Source organism: Amblyomma americanum, chromosome 1 (genome assembly GCF_052857255.1).
Source record: "Amblyomma americanum isolate KBUSLIRL-KWMA chromosome 1, ASM5285725v1, whole genome shotgun sequence".
Lineage (NCBI taxonomy): Eukaryota > Metazoa > Arthropoda > Arachnida > Ixodida > Ixodidae > Amblyomma > Amblyomma americanum.
Window position 1 is genome coordinate 372,687,756 of NC_135497.1, and position 18,714 is coordinate 372,706,469.

General features: G+C 44.1%; 1 long non-coding RNA gene across 1 annotated transcript; it reads left to right on the forward strand.

Moving 5' to 3' along the window:
• The first annotated feature begins 1,113 nt into the window (after positions 1-1,113).
• Positions 1,114-17,776, forward strand: LOC144101222 (uncharacterized). Its single transcript, XR_013307961.1, has 3 exons — positions 1,114-1,164; positions 13,351-13,641; positions 17,641-17,776. It is a non-coding gene; the product is annotated as an uncharacterized LOC144101222 (long non-coding RNA).
• The last annotated feature ends 938 nt before the right edge of the window (positions 17,777-18,714 follow it).

Here is an 18,714-nt window from a genome sequence, read left to right on the forward strand (position 1 = left end):
GTACAGGCGGGACAAGGAGGAAGTTCAAACTACAGTAATTTTCCCTGAAGAAGTTCAAAATATCTATAAGGCTGATACTTAAATCACATGCCTGACAGAAGAACAAGAAACCACCAGCATAACTGCGTACATCCTGAGGATCAGGCCACGTCAATCATCGTTGTTGAATCTATCAAAATGATGACGCATCGCACTGGGCTCAAAAAGGTATTGCACATAACACGGGGGCTACACAGGTCTTTATGCGCACGCGCGTCTTTTGAATGAAGAGCTCGTCATTCCGACTTACCACCTTATAAGTTAAATAGAAAAAAAAATGGAACGGTTAAGCTTGTGGCTCGACTCGGTTTCATCACTAAGTCCGTCACGTTCGCGCTCTGCTTCACGCGCGAATGGGTCTTGTCGCTGCTCAGCTCTCGATCCCGGTCAGTGGTACGAAACTCAAACTAGTTTCGTTCTGGACTACTTCAATGCAGCTGGTGAGTGGAGGACTCATGTTTAAAAACGAAGCATTCCTGGGCATGCAGCATTCTTGTCTTATTTTTAGCGTGCACAGTACTTTGCCGAAATGAGCTCAAGTCATTACAATGAATACATTTTCACTCTTTCCCTTCACTCTTTTTCTCAGCCTACTCGCAAAGTTCTTGTAAGGTGATGGCAGATGCGCATTCAGCAACGCTGAGCCTGCCACGATGAGTGAATTGCCTAAGGCATCCGGAAACGAAGCTCCCCTGTTAGGGCCAACAATATTTGTAATCCTTCTTGGAGGGGAAGTTTTTTTTTTTTTTCAGCGCCACTCCGAAGAGCGGCCGACTATTGTTGTCCATTCAGCGGAACAGAGCGATAATTACAGTTCCTCGCTGTAAAGAAACAATTTCCTGAACAGGTACCGCCAGAGACGTTGACACAGAAGCAAGCTTGCCTGGCGGAGAAGATCTGGGAACAGCACTCCGAACTTGGAAATGTGCAGCGCATGCGCACTCTTCAACGACGCAGCGTGTTCGCGCTTCCCGCCATTGTAGGAGCTGCCATCTTCCGACGGAACTGCGAAGACGGGACTGTTATCGCCACATCGCGTGGGCGTTGATCTTGGCTGGCCTAATCACTTTGGCAGCAGCGGCGACGGAAGCCGGACGTTAATGCGACGTGCTTCTGTATTCACAGGTTGGTGGAATACCTTTTGGTTTTTCAGTAGAATAAGCCTGTGCGCTCCTACCGCTGCTGCTGCCAAAAAGTGTGTTGTGACGTTCTTGTGTCTTCCTTTGATTGCCTTGGATGGTCCTGTTAGCACAGTATTTCACTGCTGCCACTGAACAGTAACATGAATAGAAGTAATAGTGAACAGCATGGGGATTTTGCAGCAACCATTACAGAGAAGCAGCCTATTAGTATAAAAGAAGTTGTTAAAGTCCTTACAGATCTGGTAGTAAGGCTTGATGTGTTTGCCAAAGAAATGAAGAGCGATGTAGCAAAAGTGACGAGTTCAAATGCCGAGATGAGAAAGGAACTTGCCGACGCCTGTGAATCCATGAACCATATAAACAGTGTATTTGAGAATTTCAGAAAGTATGTTGAAGGCTTCCGTCAAGAGCTTGAAGAGGTGAAGAGTCAGAACGCCAGTAGCAAAATAGAAACCGAACGGCTAAGCGAAGAACTCAGAGAAGCCAGGAAGGAGATTGGTGAACTAAAGCAGTATAGCAGGAGCATGAACGTTGAAATTCGGGGGCTACCTATGGTTAAAGACGAAGACCTGCGGAAGGCGGTTGGGGACATTGCGCTCAACCTTGGTGCCTCTGTCTCGGAGGGTGACATCGATGTGGTTCACCGTGTGCGGTCGAAAGATAAGGGTAAACCTAACGTTATTGTGAAGTTTTGTACTAAGACTGCCCGAAATAGATTGATTGCTGCTGCTAGGAAGAAAAGGATCAATTCCGGGGATCTGGGATTCGAGGGCGAGGAGCCAGTGTATATTAATGAGCATCTCTGTGTGTAAACTAAACGTCTACTCACCAAAGCCCGTCAACTCAAGAAAGACAAAGGCTGGAAGTTCATTTGGGTGGAACAAGGGAAAATCTTGATGAGGAAAGTGTAAAAGTCGTCTGTCCTACACATTGCGTCAGAGGACGACTTAGGGAGAGTAGACTGACCGAATCAAGGGTAGAAAATGCCGTACACTATTTCTCAACTAGACCAACTGATAGAAAACGGGGACACATTCTCAATTCTACACTGTAATGTTCGAAGCCTACGTAAAAGCCTCAATGAATTGACTGGATATATTTCTCGTCATAAGTCTACTTTCGATTTAATTGCTTTAAGTGAAACTTGGTTGAGGAAAAATGAGACCATTTCAATCCCCGGCTATAAATTATTGTCACTCCCACGGTAGTCGCATGCAAGAGGAGGTGGTGTAGCCTTATTCATTAAACAAAACATTGCATTTCGGGCCCTTTCTACAGCATCTGTTAGCGACGATTGTATAGAAGCACTCTTTATCAATCTGGCAAATGGCATAATAGTTGGAGTGGTCTACCGCCCCACAAGTTCATCACTGGGGTCTTTCACTGAAAGGTTTGAAACACCCCTTACTTCGTTATCGCGTGGGCCTAACAGTAGGATTATTATTGTTGGTGACTTTAACATTGATGCCACATCAGACACACAAAATGACTACACATTGTTGCTGGAATCCTTCAACTTACATAATCTAATAGCTGAACCTACCCGGATTACCACCACCACAAGTACACTGATTGACCATGTCCTTTGTAGCAGGGATTACATTGTTTGTGCTGGTGTGTGCTCTGTTCCAAGTTCCGACCATTTGCCAATATTTGCTGCCCTGGAAAGTAAGGCTCCAGAGGGTGTGAAGCATAATCACACTAAACATCATAAAAAAATAAATCATGGCTTACTTCGCAACTTACTGGAACAAACAGATTTCTCTGCTGCATATGACGGTAATGTTGACACAGAATTTAACAATTTTATTGACGCCCTTCAAAGTATAATTGCACAATGTAGTGAGAAAACATGCATAAGAAACTACAAGCAACCTGTTTGCCCGTGGATGACAAAATCCATTCTTGATGATCTAAAGAAAAAAGAGTACTGGTATAAAAAATGTAAACAGAATAAAAGAAATGAATACTACCTAACCCAATTTAAGCTCCTTAGGAATTCCACAGTCTCCATGATGAGAAAAAGAAAAAAGGAATATTACTCCTTCCTTATTCAGCAAGCAAATGGAAATACAGCGAAAATGTGGAACATCGTAAAGGATGCTATTCGCCCTACCTCTAAGCAACAAGTACAACCTGATGTAATTGATCAGGATGTGGTGGACATATTTAACAAGTACTTTGTAAATATCGGGCCTCTCTTAGCCCAGCAGCTGATCCCGATAACTGATCCTAGCAATCTTATAAACCCTGTTATAAATAGTTTTGTAATGAAAGAGCTCGAGCTGGGCGAAATCGTTAGTGTGGTAAGCACACTTCAAGTAAGCAAATCCCCGGGTCTGGACGCCATTCCAGTAAAAATAATCAAAGATAATATTGACATATTAGCCATGCACCTATTACACCTATTTACGCACTCTATAGATTGTTCAATATTTCCTGCAAGACTAAAAGTAGCTAAAGTCGTGCCTATCCATAAAGAAGGGGAACTGTCGGAACCGAGTAATTATAGGCCAATTTCAGTCCTTGGTGTCATCAATACAGTTTTTGAAAAAATACTATGTATACGCATAAAGAAATTTATAGGTAAGTTTAATATTATATGCCCAAGTCAGCATGGCTTCACGCCGCATAGATCAACAGCATCCGCAGTCCTTGTCCTATCGCAAATGATAAATACTGCCCTCAACGATAATAAGATTGCCATAGTGGTGTATTTAGATATTAAAAAGGCATTCGATACGGTTAATCATACAATCCTTGTTGATAAACTCAGTAAGTATGGCTTCCGAGGGAAAATGTTAGATTTTTTCAATAGTTACCTTACAAACCGCGTACAGCATGTTGTAATGAATAACGTGATTTCTGGGGCGCAGGTCGTGCTGACTGGGGTACCACAGGGCTCAGTTCTGGGACCAATGTTTTTCTCGCTTTATGTAAATGACCTCCCGTCTATACTAAAACATTCTCAAGCAGTGATGTACGCTGATGGCACAGCTTTAATATTTATAGGAGACACAATCGATGAACTGAACAAAAAGATAAACGAAAAGATGGAAATGGTTCTTAACTGGTTTACTAACAACCACCTCTCCGTTAACATTCAGAAAACCAAATATACTTTGTTCCGCTCTAGGGGAAAAAAATTAAACTACCAAAATGCTGCTTTGTATTTAAGTAACCAGCCAATACAAGAAGTAAGCAGTTTTAAATATCTTGGCGTATATCTTGATTCTGATATGCACTGGAAGAATCAAGTAAAGCAAGTTTGCTCAAAGCTGGCATATGGTTGCCATATTTTATTACAAGCGCGAGAATGCTTTAATTTCTTTATACTCCGAATACTCTACTTTGCTTTTATACAAAGCCAGCTAATCTACTGCATGGAGTCATGGGGTAACACATACCCCACATATCTCGAACCTGTAATCCGATTGCAGAAGAGAGCGATAAGAATAATTACTTATTCAAAATATACTGACTACAGAACCACTTTTAAAGTCCACCGGCATTCTACCTTTCCATTCCATGTATACATTAAACATAGCCCAGACAATTCATAAAATACTACAGCTCAATGAACCGCTTCCCCACAGTATCTTTATAACTCCTAAAAGGGAGACTAGGGCTGCTAGTGCAAAACATTTCAATTTGCCCGCCTGTCACAATACTTATGGGCAAAGATTATTAGAATTCAATGGAGTTTTAATCTGGAATGGCATTCCTAATGAGGTTAAAACAGAAACAAATTTTGTACAATCCCTCAAAATGTTATGGTATGAATTTTTACTTTTTGTTTCGAAGAGAAATATGTTTTTTGTGAGCGTTTTGTTTGTATTCCTGTATTTTTTCTCCGCAAATCTTATAACGTTCTAATTTTCATTTTAGGAATAGAAATGTTCGTTTCCGCGTGCTGCAAATATGTTGTATTGTATTGTGTTGGACCCGAAACTAGCCCCTGGCTATGGGTCCAGTTATTATTGTACATATTGAATTGTGCTCAGTTTCATTTTCGAATAAAAAAAAATCTTCCTATAAAAGCGGCTTTCTGATTGTCTTAAGTGATGCATGTCTACAGACTTCATCATATTATAATTTCTTATTCAATAACAATGAACCTTAACGTCCGCACTGAAAACGTAGCAATCACCCGGGTTCCTGTTTTTCAAAGCCTCAATAGGCCCGTCTGAGCTGGGAATGGTGTTCTGGCTTGTGACCCGACATGCTTGGTCATCGAGTCACTCAGCAGCAAAAAAAAAAAAAAACAGTCACGCATGCTTCCAGCACTCGTGTCGTGCGCGGTGCCTCGAACGGCACCATCCTTGTCGATATAACACACGAGAAAGGAGTCTTCTCCTTGAAGCATATGGGGCATCTTTTGCAGGCAGATGTGGCGTCTCTGCAGAAACTTTTTTTTGTTTTCCGAAAATCCAGATTTTTCTTACTGTTTTGTGATCTACGGTTGTAGCAAGGAATGGCCAGCACATCATCCAAAGTTCGCACGTGCGCATATAGGGCCCGTGTGGCCCCAGTACTAAGCAACATCTTTATGAGCTACGTTGATAGATCCATCAAAGATAGAGGCCTGCTCCTTGGGATATATGCCGTTATGTTGATGATTACTCGGTCTAATTTCAGGCATCTGATTCTCAATTGCCCTTTATAGACAATTTGAAGTTTTTCAGAGAAAACGGCTCTGGTTTCTACTCAGCACTTGTCCCGTCTGTATACCCTTCGTTCGACCGTGTTCGTTCACTGCACTGTTTTTTTTTTTTGTGTACTATCAGCATGGAATGGTGGTGATGATCATTTTTTTTATAGCGTAAAAGCAGCTTTGTCCAAAGAGCGCCATGCCACAAGGTATTTTCGTGGGCACAAGGTCGGGTCATAGACCCATTTTCTTAGCATTTAATCCAAGATAAGCCGAGAACCAGGCCAGCGGAAAGCACATACCCATTTCTATCACTGGGGAGTACAAGGTGGCACTAGGGATCGAACCCTGAATCTCCCGCATGCATAAGCTTCAAATGAAACGAGAGCATGACATTTAAAACATAAACTGTAAAATAAGATCATGTTAAGCAGGGAAAGCTTCGTACTAGCCCAAATTCATTTCACATCGAAGGCGCGAAGACTATGCATTAGAAGTTGTTAATCACCCACGTCTGTATTCTCTCTCCAAGAGTTAATATATAGGTGTTTTTGCGTGTCTTTCAAAAATTTTGTTCACGTTTTATTTGACCCTGATAGTACAAACAAACAGCATGGTTCGGCGGGTAAGCAAGCAGCACATTCAGCAGCTGTTGCAATTAGCTAAAGATGCCAAACGGTGCGCGCTCTGCACAACATCAACGCTTGATCGAAAATTTCTCTGCACTTAAGGTTCATTATTAAAGAAACTACAGAGCACAAGACATTACTAAGGAGAAGCGACGCATAAAGCGCCGAACTCATGACTTAAATTTAATAAAGGAAAGGCAGATGAAAATGCATTGCACAATAGCCGCTTATGTTACAAGGCACCAGAAAATGCAGAATATACAGTGCGTACCAAGTGCGCACGTCAGTAGGCAGGCGAAAAAGGAAAAGCAAAAAACAACAACGAACTTCATGATCACGCAAAAGATATTGTCCAAAAGATAATTTCATCTCATAATCTCGCCTTTGAGGTGAAGCACGCTTCGACAAGCTCACGGTCATGTTGCGTGTGGCGCCTGGACAACACAATATTATTGTCGATGCAAGGAAAAATACCTTTACATGAAGCACAGCGAATTTCTAGATGCGAGTACGGAGACATTGAAACCAAGCGGTGGTGATCTCCAAGGCGCTTGTCTAGGTACCTCGCTGTTTGGCCAATATAGCACCTTCCGCAGGGCAACGAAATGCTGCAGACAGTGCCCCCAGCACAAGGGATGTGCTTATTTCTGTGCTTAACCGCGCACCTTAAAGCTGGCTTGCTTGTTCTTTCAGCCCTTTTAAGCACGCACCGACATACCTAAGATGTCTGCTGGGGACCAAAAACGCGACTTCAACACCAAACTTGAGTGCAGTGTTTTTTTTAACTGTGTGCCAGCATGTGTACTACGGCGTACTTCTGCCCTTCTGTAGGCTTACGGTTTGCAGATGCCCCCTGTCTTTTCTTTATTTTCTTGGGCAGTGCTACCGAGACGGTGAGCGGGACAGAAGGGGCAATACGGCGTTCATCACTCTAGATTATCTGGTTAACGATACCCTCAACCAGGCAGTGCACAAAAGTTTTGGACATAGCTGCTCCCAAACGGCAATGTCCCTCTTCCAAATTTTTGATTGGTCATATCTGTAATTCAGGACCGGTTTTGCGTACCCAGGCTCATAAACCCAGCAAACACAATCTCAGAAGAAGCTGAGTTTTCTATCATAAAAACTAAGAGAATTATGTTGAGGAATTTCCAAGGTGACAACAAGTCCGAGGCGATTATCTTTGAATAGTCTTAGCCCGTCAACCATTCGGCGGGACAATTCTGTGTGGTCTAGCAAAACCAAGAAATCATCTTCATACTTAAAGATACGTATGACCATCCCACACAAACGACCGACGACAAGCTTGCCCCATTTTGCTAAGAAAGTTTCACTTAGGGCTGGCGCCACACAATCACCAAATTACACCCCCGTAAAGGCGTTTATGTGTGTGTAGATGGGTGTCGATGTTCAGCGTATGCACGGGTACTTCTGAGCATCTACATACAGAATAAGCGTAAGAAATGAGCAGGGGCTGAGCGTCCTTCCACTATCTCCGGCAGACTCAAGCAATCCCCTGATCTAGCGCCACAAGCGCATATGCACACTATAACGTCCCCGGCCGCGGCTCGTCAGTCTCTCTCACGGCGACCCGTCAGTGTGCCCACCTTATACAGTAGCCCTTTTTCGTGCCAGAGAAGGTGTGTGGTCTGAAGCGGGTTTCAGCCCGTTGCATCTCTCGCGGTCGTCGGGTAATCCTTTTACGCCATCATTAAAACTGAAAGTACGAACAGTTTTCCCTGTAACAGCCCTGCCCCATGTGTGTTCACATAAAGTTATGTTGCCACCTTTTCTATAGCGAGGAAGGGGGGGAGGGCGAAGGTGAGCCCATACCTATAGTTCTCATAGATAGAATAACACAATAAATTGTTGCAGCTTCGTTCCAGTGCACATGCGCCACATTAACGACATGTTTCGTCGAACCCTACATCAGGGTGATTTGCTTGTTGCCCTAAAGTGAAACATGATTCATTATCTATATCAGAGACACTAAAATGCAAATCTCGTCAGAGATTTATGTTATATTCAACAGATATTTCCTGACAGTGCAGTTAACTTCAGATGCACCCTACTAAATGTGCACAAAAGTTGTGCGAATGTTACGTAAACCGTGCACAGGGCTCCTCATCGCGCAAGCCCGTGGGCACGTTTCCTGCAATGTGCGCAAGTATGCCAAGTGCCAGCGTATCTATGAATGCGCAGACAAAACGGATAATTTCTCGCATGTTTCACATTTAACGTTGAGGAACACGTTGAATCTTCAAAGATCTAAGGCAACTATTAACCTGTTATTTCGTTTCTACCAGCCACTTTTACCCATCAGCCATAGAGACGTAGTTTACTGAACCAAGTGCTATACTTCTAGCGTAAAGGCGGATGACTGTAAGAATTTAAGCAGAAATGACGAATCATATTTAACAGCAGCGCCATGAATTCATGGACGTGCAAGACCCGGCCTAATGCTACTAAACGGCTGAAATGAATCAATGAATGAAGATATTTTAGTTTCAACGAAGATTCACCACAGTCGGGAGCTCTCGGGATGGTCTCCAGGGCCATTTTCAGTTGTAGGACCCAGGCCCGCATGCTGCTTCAACTAGTCAGTCTGCGGGCGCTAGTGTAAATGTTACAGCATATATATAATGTTTCCCTCTCCGGTCCCAATTCAAGAACTAGAAGAACGCACCATCGAGAGGATGAATGCTGAAGGAAAATCGAAAGTATCAATTAATCAATCAATCAAATTTATTGTTCAGTGCACCCTGGAGGGCCCCTATCCCCGTCTATCTTCCCTCTCTTCCTTTTTGTTCTTGATACGACGAGCAAGGACGGACATTGTTGCCAGTGTGTCTTATACGCAGAAAGCGCCGTAAGACTCGTGCCTTTGGACACGCCCTCGGATGACGGGTTTTTTTAAAGCAAGAAATGTGCTTTTAGCCACCGTTATTGGAAAATTCCGGCCAGTATCATCCGGAAGCCGCTGTGAACATGAGACAGGACGCGAAGCCGCACCTTCCGGAAATTTTTCATCCCAATGGTATCCAGTAGAAAAAAAACTACCACACCATAGCCCCAAGCGGGATTCGAATCAGTGCTGGCACAGAAATACAAGTTTTGCGCCCGCGCTTATCAGCCTCCTCCGCTGTCAGACTTAGCATTCACTATTGCAGCGCCTCGCTCGACTTGTTCTAAATGGTAAAATGGCACTTGCTAGGGCGAAGTCATCGTATTTTATATCGTTCATAGATCGCTCTGTGATTCGAAATTCTGGACGCGTGTATTGCGCTCCCGCTTCAGCTGTGCGATGGAGCCGGACGAGCCAACAGATACAAAAGCGCGCCTATGCAGTCAATGGCTTTTTATCTAGGACCCCTTCGTTTTCGAGGTTTATTTTCTTTCGGCATATGGAGGGAAAATTAGGGCTGTCTATTTCGAGTTCAAATTCGGGCACGCAAAAATGAGGTTCTTGCGCAAAACCTTTCATCGGTCGAGCAAATGTAACTAGAGCACGTTTTTGAATGGAAAATAAAATGCTGTTCTTTGCCCATAGGTTTCTAATCGCAGACTGACTTCAGAAACTGTTCCCAAGATTGAATATTTCTTCTTTTTTGCTCATTCATTGCAGTAATACTTCCGAGGCGTACACTACTGTACCCATGCACGGCAGCCCCGTATCTGTGCTAGTCTTGCTCCTGTCCTGTGCTAGGCCAGTTTAGTTCAGCCTGAACATGCCTGGATCTTCGGATTTACCACACACTAACCTAAGAAAAAGAAACAGGCAATTGGAGCGACCTGGTTTTTTTTTCTGACGGACCTTGTAACTTGTTTGTGGTTCCTGACGAAATAACAAACAAGTTGCGGTAATTGCACGAAAATTGCCTGCGAGGTTTCGCAGACCGAGTACGTATGTGCGCTCGAAAATGTGAAAGCACAAGTAAGCTTGTGTTCCTCCCCGAGAGAGAGTAAAGATACTGCATCGTTATGCGTTTTTCCACATCCCTTTTTTTTCTGCACGCTAAACGGCCCCAGAAAGAAAAATGAGGCAGCCTACAGACCTATTGCAAAAGCCGTGACAAAACAAATTTGTACAAGCGCAGCCTGGCAATATCGAGTTAGAAGCGAACGCCGACAACTTGGCAGTAAACAGGAAGCAACGCAGGAGCTTCAAGGACAGGGCTCCAGAAAACTGTCCAGTCGAAGAGACGACGACCATATTTACCAGAGTTTCGTCTCTCCTTTCCGCGAGCCCTTTTATTGCGGCCACGGAACAGAAGTGAAGCCCTACTGAGAAAGCTTTCGACTTGGAGAAAATTATCCGCAATAAAGGAACGACGAGCGCAAGAATCATAACACTGCGTTGAAATCATGGCCGTCTTCATTTCCCCATCCAACAAATGCATTTTCCTCTTCGAGCCTCTCGGTGAAGTAAAGAGCTCCCGCCCAAAACGCGGCTATGGCTGACTGCATACGCTGCACGCATTTGCTGCTCTCGTTTCTGTGGAAACGGCGGTCGCTGGTCGCGCCGCATCGTTAGCGCGAGGGATCCTGGCGACATCCCGCTCGCAAGCGAGGCAGACGTTCGATTACGGCGAACTCTTCCGACGAGTTTGTTTAGGGAGGCTTCCGCGAATGCCGCCGGTGAGACGTAAATCCTTTCCTCGGATCTGTTTCGCTCCGGTTGCGGCAACGCCGCGGGTTCGGCGGCAGAGGACTGCTCTACTGTGAACTGTGGTTGCGTTTAACGCAAAATAAAGAAGCCACAGCCAAGGCAGGTACGAAACGGGCAGCGTTGCTCGCTGCTTAACTATTCCATTAACACGGCTCTGCGCAAGATCCCTATTAAAGACCGCGTGCTTCGAAATTTTAGCAGACAACGCGTTCTTATGCGTCGGGCTCGTAATGATAGTCAGACAAGCACCTTAGTAACACAGTCGAGGCTTGCAAATAAGATTAGTAGCGTAGATCAACCAAGGTCGAAACTGAGCTTAAATCAGCCAGACCTCTCAATATTTTTTGTAATACCGTAAGCGCCAAGCATTCATGAAGTTGAGCTCATCAAGTAAAACTGGGCCCAAAAACGAAGTGGGCGCAGCATTTTCTCACACTTATTTGCCTCGTTTATTTCCCCTCTTTGCCTCAAAGCCAACTTTCTCAACAGAACCGGCGACACACAGTGCTGATTCGATATTATTTGTGACGTCACAGGCCAAGGTGACCCCTGGTAATGTGGAAGGAAACTGAATAAAGGAAAACCTTCATTAAAAATAGGCGCACTTATGATGTTATTGCTAGCATCGACATTACTGAGTTCAGCCGAAACGAAAAAAAAAATTAATATCTTTTTTTTTATTCGCTTGCACGGCAACAAGTAGCAACAGTGTAGGCTTTCAAGGCGAGAATGCCCTTTTTCTTGGTCTTCCTCATCCCTCCCCTATACATTTTTTCTATGCTCTACCTTTAGAGGTCGAGTAACATTGGTCTGACAGCATCAGGGGCAATTACGTCTCTCTCTTGCTGGAAACCTTACAAAGCAAAGGCGAAGGAAGGCACACAGGAGCAGCGGTGAATTTCAGCTCAACTCTCAGAAGCTGAAAACCAGAGCTGCATTTCTGTGTCTTCCCTCGACCTTTACGCTGTATTATACCGAGTGTTTACGAAAAGACTAAGTAATTTTCAAAAATCGGATTTTTGAGGGAAAATATGGCTTTTTCGGCATGGTATTGCCAGGGTAGTAGTAGCAGTAGCTGTTTAATGTAAAATAAGAACAAAAAGGAAGGTAAAATATTTTTGCTAACCCCGGCATCTGCCATCACTGTGGCGGCGGCACCTGAGCTGGGGCAGCGGAAATAAAGGATCCCAGGCAGATTGAAGAAGTGAAATGAATGAGGTGAGGGGACAGTAAGAAAGGATAGAGGGAGACACCAGGGTTGGCGGGCACCAGAAAACCGGTGAATTATCTTAACTAGTAAGCTGGTTAACTAATTTCCAATAATGAACGTTTCAACTATTAGAGTTAGGCGCCTGGTTGAAATTAGAGATTTGTAGCCGCTCGTTAGTAACCTCCATATCAGTTTTGTAATTTCGAAAATGGGATTACCCCCGGCGCTGTGGCCCAACAAATTTTTATGATGATGATGATGATGATGGATTTTCATGGCGCAAGGGCATCTGTGGCCAAAGAGCGCCATGGCACAAGGTATATTTCTTCTACTCAAGGTGAGGTCAAAGACCCATTTCCCAAGCATTTCAACGTAAATAAGCCGAGCGCCAGGCCAGGGGAAAGCTTGTACTCACTGCATTACCGGTAGGTAACCGGCGGCACTGGGGATCGAACCCCGCACCTCCCGAATGCGAGGCGGATGCTCTGACCACTAGACCACCGCTGCGGTCCCCAACAAATTTTGGCTACATCGTGCCAAAATACATGCATGCTCATTCGAAGAACATGCAGGCAAAGCAACCCCTCCAGTGCACGTAACTAGTCTAAATAGCCAAATTTTGTCGAGCCACAGCACCGAAGGTAATCGCGTTCTCGAAATATTAGAAACTGGTATGTCGGTTACTAACGACTGGCTACAAATCTCTAATTGCAAGCATTATCGGATCATGGGCGATCATTCTGCAGCTAAGACAACACTCAACAAGGTAAACGATATAAACGCATTTCTTAGCATTCATCTTGCTTCCCTCGGAGAGTCATCGTTTGCCTTCATAAGAACCGGCCACGTGTCCAACATTCTTGGACAAAAGTATTGAATATTAAAATATTGTACGGTACTGTTATGGAAATATTGAAGGTAATGGTCACAACTCGCGATGGGTAACAAAATGTGGGTGCGGGAACAGTGACATCGGCATGCCTCCAATGCTTCGTTTCTTCACTGTGTAGGCTATGCTGGCACTCGCCATATCAACTTTGCCGGCTGCAGGCACTGACTCTACGTCTTTCCCTGGTCCGGTGGTTGCAAGTTCTGGGCTTCGGTTCACCTACAAATTCAGCCTTTTACCCGGCCAGGCTTTTCCACTCATCGAATCGCTCGTCCACACCTGTCCAGCGTCATCGACGATGGCATCGCCACCCACACCGGATTTAAAGCGACAACATGCTGGCTTTCCCTTCAGTGGGCACGGGAACAGTGACATCGGCATGCCTCCAATGCTTCGTTTCTTCACTGTGCAGGTTTGTGCTCACAAGTCTTTGCACGCTAAGAAATGCGACGATCGCTGTTTACTTCTGTTCCCGTGCCCACAGGTGTGCTTTGATGTTGCTTGTGAATGTTTTTCAATGATTTTCCTGCTTTTGCGCTCTGGCGAAATTGAATCTAACCCGGGTCCTACGACTCGCTCCCTTGACGTGGACAACCTGCTAGACAATCCGTCTGAACAAATGAAAATTATGTTTAAGCTGCTCAAGGATGTACATTCTCGTATGTTGCAAAGCTCAAAAGATCAGGTCAAATTAGCAGCTGATGTAAAAGACATTAAGAGTAGTCAGAAGAACATTGAATCAAAGTTAGCTGGCATGTGCAAGAATGAACTTGAGGAAAAGGCAAAGAAATTCGACGGCATGGATCAAGAGCTTTCATCTTTAAAGAAATCTGTAGAAGACCAACGTATTCGAAATGATTTGCTGCAGTCTCGCCTTGATGAAGTAGAAGATAGATCGCGACGTGAAAATTTAATATTTAGGGGTATACCCGATGCGGAAGAAACTTGGCAGATACTGAATCTAAACTCCTGGAATCCTTGACAAAGGTTGTCGAAGTATGCTCCTCGAGTTCAATTCAACGTGCACATCGCCTGGGCGTTTTTTCAGAAGTGTCGACCAATCATAGCTAAATTTTCGGACACTAAAATGAAGGACAAGATATTAACCCTTCTTAAGGAATTTAAAACATAACATCACTATCAGTGAACATTTCTCACCTGCTACGCGCCAGGCTCGAAAAAATTTTCTTTAATTCGCATATAATAATGCTGGCCCTCGCTCTTTTAAGATGCGATATAGCCAGCTGCACATCAATAAAAAATGGTTCATTTATAACCCTACCATGGACACTGTTGAAGAAATCGTGGCACGTGTCGAATCTTCTGCATTGAATTCCGTAGCTGGATCCTCCGCTGCACCGTAGGGATTCGCGAGGGGTAGTGGACAGTTGTCATCGTCGATATCAGTTCTTTATACTAATGTCAGGATCCTACTTAACAAGCACACTTCTTTATCTTCTGCCATAGACACATGCTCAGCTGACATTATAGCGCTAACGGAAACCTGGCTCCCAACGCATGTGTCAGATTCCGCAATCTTCCACACCACTCATTGCTATTCGGTATATCGTTGCGATAGAACAGCCAAGCGTGGCGGTGGTGCTTTACTTGCCATTTCCAAAGACATTCCATCTTCATGTATCCAAGTCTTCAGCGAACTAGAACTAATTTTTGCGTCAATAGTGATAGGTCATCTCAAATTGGTTATTGGAGTCTGTTACCGTTCTCCTTCTTATTCGTCTACATTCACTTACGAACTTCACAACGCTATAAATCTTGTTCGCGCACGATTTCCTTCATCACCGCTTTTTCTACTTGGGGACTTAATTTCCCAATTATTTTATGGACTGCTCAACCGCCTTCTTCATATCCCCCTTCGCATCAAGCTAAAGAATTCTTAGAACTATGCACCACATTTTCGCTAACCAAGTTTGTTACAAAAGCCACTACGACGGTAAATAACGCTTCGAACACTCGATCTAATTCTAGCAACTAATTCAGAGTTAGCTACTGATATAACATATCTTCCAGGCATCAGCGATCACGTTCTGCTTAATTTTTGCATTTATATACCACGTCCATAAGTAAAAAAAACATTCTAGATTACAAACCCCCCAACTTTACCGCTATTAACAATGAACTGGGCACATTTGTTGATTACTTTATTGCAAACTCAGGCTACTGCTCTGTCGAGGATAACTGGATATCATTCAGAACGAAGGTTCACGAACTAACTGATAAGTATATCCCAAAGCGTAACGTCACCTCTAATCCACAAGCACCATGGCACAACTCTCACATCAGATGATTATCTAACAAAAAGAAACGTCTATACCACCGCGCGAAGCTTTCAACATCTAATGCGCGATGGGCGAAGTACAAGTCTGCTTCCGACGCTTACGTCAACGCGATTAAACTTACAAAGAATAATTTTTTGTCTGCCACATTACTAACTATTTTGAAAACGAGTGTTATAAAATTTTGGCGCGCTATATATCCTGCGAACGACCCTTTAGACTACAAGGCGCCACCGGTAAACTTATCCCCAATGACCTTTGTGCTTCCGTACTGAATGACACATTCGTTGAAAGCTTTTCCTCCATTTCAAGCGTTAATCTTCCATTCATACCGCACCACAGGTTCCCGACAATGGCACCTATAACTGTCGATCGACCTGGTGTAGCCAAATTAATTGAATCTTTAAAAAACTATTATTCACCTGGTTCCGATGCGATTAGCGCTAAATTCCTAAAAATACTTGTGCTTATAGTTCAGTTATACTAACCAAACTTTTTCAACAATCACTCGACACAGCAAGCCTTCCTAACGACTGGAAAATTGGGAAGGTAGTTCCACTTCACATGTCCGGTGGTAAGCACTCCCCTCAAAACTTTCGTCCCATTCCGCTCACCAGCACATGCTGCAAATTACTAGAACATATCATTTTCAAGAATGTCGTTACCTTTCTCGATGAGAATTCATTTTTCACGCCTGCGCAACATGGTTTTCGTCAAACATACTCATGTGAAACTCAGTTACTTGCCTTTACTGATAAGCTATACCGCATACTTGACAACTCATCTTGTGCTGACTGCGTTTTTTTGGATTTTTCCAAAGCCTTTGATAAAGTATGCCATAAATTGCTACGACATAAACTGAGCCATCTTAATCTCGATCCTAACGTCCTCCAATGGATTAAATCTTTCCTTCTAAACCGTTGGCAATTTGTGCATGCTAATAACACTAATTCACTGATTGCTAGCGTGCTATCTGGTGTTCCACAGGGATCGGTCCTTGGACCACTCCTATTCTTAATCTATATTAATGACCTTCCTTCTGCCATATCTTCTAACATTCACCTTTTTGCTGACGATTGCGTAATATTTCGGGAAAAAAATAACGCCAATGATACTGACACTCTCCAGTCAGACCTTAATTTGGTGTCAAACTTGTGCACTACACGGAATATGGAATTAGACACTAATAAATGAAAAGCTTAGCGTGTTTCCCGGACATCTAACGCTCTTCCTTCGTATTATCTTGATGGCACTCCTCTTGATGGGGTAAAAACATACGAGTACCTAGGAATTTCTATCACTCAGAACTTAACATGGTCTATTCACATTGACTACGTGATTAATAACGCTAACCGCATGTCAGGATACTTACGTCGCAATTTCTCTGCCGCTCCCTCATCCCTCAAACTAATACTCTATAAAACACTCATACGTCCTAAACTAGAATACGCAGCATCAATATGGGACCCTACGCATGAAAACCTCGTATATTTCTTGGAATTAGTCCAAAATAATTCCGTTCGCATCATTCTTTCAAATTGCAAACGTACGGCAAGCATCACAGCCATGAAATGTAACGTCTCACTCCCACCGTTTCAATCTCGCCGCAAAATTGGTCGCCTAACACTATTTCACAAGCTATATCATCACGTTGCGCTTCACAACTATTTCATGTCACCCCCCGAATACATTTCATGTCGCATCGATCACCGCCACAAAGTTGGCATCCGAACATGCCACACCAAATCTTCCTTTCAGTCATATCATCCCCGCACATCTGTGGAATGGAACCACCTTCCCCCGATATTTCAGCCATTGCTGATAATAAAATAGTTCACGACACTGTAGCTAATATTGTTTATTCTGAAGAAAGTTGATTGTGTGTTATATCTGCTTCCACTGTATTGTATACATTGTTTTTATACTATTTATGTTTCCTGGATGTTGTTATTTGTTTTATTCTGGAGGAAATTTATTTTGTAATATCTATTTTCACTGTATTCTATTTCATTGTTTTTATCCTAATTAACCCACTCCCCTCTGTAATGCCTTTGGCCCTGAGTGTACAATAAATAATTAAGTAAATAAATGAATAAAAAAATCTTTCTTTCCAGGTTCTTCCATGGCTCGCATCGAGCAGTTAAGACTGCCTTAGAAAACCAGAAAACCAATGGGGAACGCTTTGGACGACAGCTAAAACGCTAATAGGGAAAAAATCTGAGCCTGCCTGCGGGAGATCAGCGGATATATTGTTGTTATAGTGAAATCTTGCAATACATAAAAAAAAAAAATTGGGGGTGGTTTATTTCTGGTTAAACCTGGTGTTAATCGAAAGCTACAGCTGGCCGAGTGGAACTTGGTCACGTGACCAACCACGTGATCAGCCACGGTGCAACGCCGCCGGCAGCTGCTCCGCACTAAGTGACCAACCACGTGACAGCGGTGTGGCGCAGCCACGGCGTGGCGGCGCCGCCACGCTGAAGGCTTTAAATGCTACCGAACTTGGCCCGGAAATCAGGGAATACTTTCCAATTTCAGCTTTTGTTGCCAGATATGCACTGCCCGAGCGCTCTACACAAGGGGGGCGCGGACTGTACGAACATCCTCTTGAACTTGACACAGCTTTTGCTAAGCCGTTCATACGTCTTCATACGCCATCTTGATTTGTGAACAGTCAAAGCCGTCTATGCGGGTACCGCGACTTGTGCGCAGGGCAACCAGGAAAGAAAGCTAGACCAGAGCAAAGCCACTGGCCAATTCTGAAACCTGTTCCTCAATCTCGGGAAACAGGCACGCAAATTTTGCCCCCTCAGTCGGTCTCGTGACTGGTCTGCGCCTTTATCCTCGTTTTTATCGTGTCTGGTCCATCGGGGACCGTAAAATACACGCTGCTGCGACGTAACCACACGACTTCAGGACGTTAAGCACCTGATTTGATCTTCACTTTCAGTACCCTGGCTGAATGGTTATCGCAGCGTCGGTGCACGTAACCTCGCACAGCCGACTGCGGCCAGGCGAAGTTGACGGAGCCTTTAACGCTAATCATTTGGACGTGCGCGATGCATACTGCAGAAAACTCGCGGCAGCCAAGGACGGCGCGAGTGTAGGCAGGCTTGTCAGGGTCGCGGAAGTGTAAGGTCGCATGCCCGGCCGGTGGCAATGCTGCGAGCAGGAGGGCTTCGCGATCG